Here is a 1737-nt window from a genome sequence, read left to right on the forward strand (position 1 = left end):
CTCAGAGGAAATTGTTCCATATGTAGCTGTAGATCCAGTGTGTCTGTGAGACGAGGTGAGTTCAGGATCTTTCTATGTTGCCATCTTGAGCCAATGACATCAATATTTTGATTTCCTATCTGTCTAACTTACTAAGTTCTCTTACTTACAATTTTAAGTGTGTCTGTATATTCCTTTGCATTATCTACTGAGACAGCTTTTTATCTGTAAATAATTTTTTTTTTTTCTGATTTCACAATCTTTGTAACTTTTCCTCCCATCTTTTCTGGTTTGTTTCTCACTGCCTCTTTGATCAGATCTTTATTCAAAATGAGCTGTCCAAAATGATTTGACCTTTATGGAATAAAGAAATTTAAGTTTATGCAGCAGCCTTCTTCTGTGGATTTCTTTTCTGCTGGCTTTTCAGCTGGCGGTTTCTTGGTAGCAACAGCCTTTTTTTCTTTCCCTCAAAAGCTTTCAAACACCAACAGTCTTCTTTTCTTTCTACACTACCACTGGCTTCTTGCCTGGAGCCCCCTTCTCATCTGATTTGGCTTCTAGTGCTGTGTTGTCTACCTGGACTTTGTGATTCTTGGCCTGGTGAGGAATGATGTTCCAGTGCACGGTTTTTGCGTATGGGTTTAGCTTCAACATGATTCTCAGGTCTTTAAGTGGATTCTTCTGTAGGAGTCTGTGATGAATCTTCTTGCGTGGTTCTTGGAAGGATCTTTCGATCTCTGGGCTTTTCAAGAGTCTGCTAAGGTCTGTATTGAGCATTTTATGCATGGGAAGGTCGCAGTCATTCTTGAGGGAGGCAGCTTTGCACCAAGTGCCATGCACATCACATCCTTTTGTGGAAAAGCACTTTCAGTCCAAAGGCAGGAACGTCCCACATGCCCCCCAGGAGCAAGTTTCAACATGTTCGCTTTACTTATTTTAAGCAGAGTGATTGTAGGAATGTTTCTGAAGTCCTTGATAATGCAGGGCCCCCTGTGCTGGATACAATGATAGCTTCTCATTTTGCTTTGCCAGCTCTCATTGGCTGAGAGGCATAGACCTTTTTGATATCATTCCAGGCCCTAAGCTTCCTAAGAAGCAAGATAACCTCCTTGGTCTTCTGGTAGCCTTCAGCTTTATCTTCAGCCACCAAAGGAAGTTCAGAAACTTCCTCAGTAGGATGAGCTTTAGACAGGACCAGCACAGGCAAGGCTGAGACAGGGCACAGCAAATGGTACCTCACTTCTGTGTTGTGTTCATGCTGTGGGTGCCAGTTGTGCCAGTGTTTCTGGTTGATGCCAACATGCAGCCCACAATACATATTTCCAAAAGTACCCTGGCCATAATCATGGGCTAAATACTCACTACCTCGTAAATAAAACTGTAGGTCACTTTCTGGCATCCCTTGTGCTTTCTTTCTAAGACACACACGCTTATTGGACATCTCACTCTTCAAAGCAAGGAACGGACTTACTAGGTGCGGATTGTGGAGGTACCAGCAAGGTCATGCTAGTCTAAAGAAGAGTGAATTTGTTCGCAGTTCCAACCCAGAATTCTTGATGGCTATCTGGGGGACAGGTACCAACACTAGAACAAAAACAAAGGTTTCTCAAAATTTGGGAACTGGACCAATGACCAGATGAAAAGCAAGCTGGATGTGCACATGTTCTGGGATGGCTGCCTGAAGCCCAGAGGATTTCTGATGCACTGTCTTTACGGACAGGCATTGCTTGCTGTGTGTATTGAGCTGGCATGAAAGTA

The 1737-nt window shown here is 43.2% G+C and overlaps 1 pseudogene across 1 annotated transcript; it reads right to left on the bottom strand.

Moving 5' to 3' along the window:
* Window positions 1–335: 335 nt before the first annotated feature.
* Window positions 336–1378, bottom strand: LOC309825384 (large ribosomal subunit protein uL4-like; annotated as a pseudogene). Its single transcript has one exon. The product of its transcript is annotated as a large ribosomal subunit protein uL4-like (transcript).
* Between the last annotated feature and the right edge of the window lie 359 nt (window positions 1379–1737).

Source organism: Grampus griseus (assembly GCF_964374135.1).
Source record: "Grampus griseus genome assembly, chromosome: 7".
In the NCBI taxonomy this organism is placed as follows: Eukaryota; Metazoa; Chordata; class Mammalia; order Artiodactyla; family Delphinidae; genus Grampus; species Grampus griseus.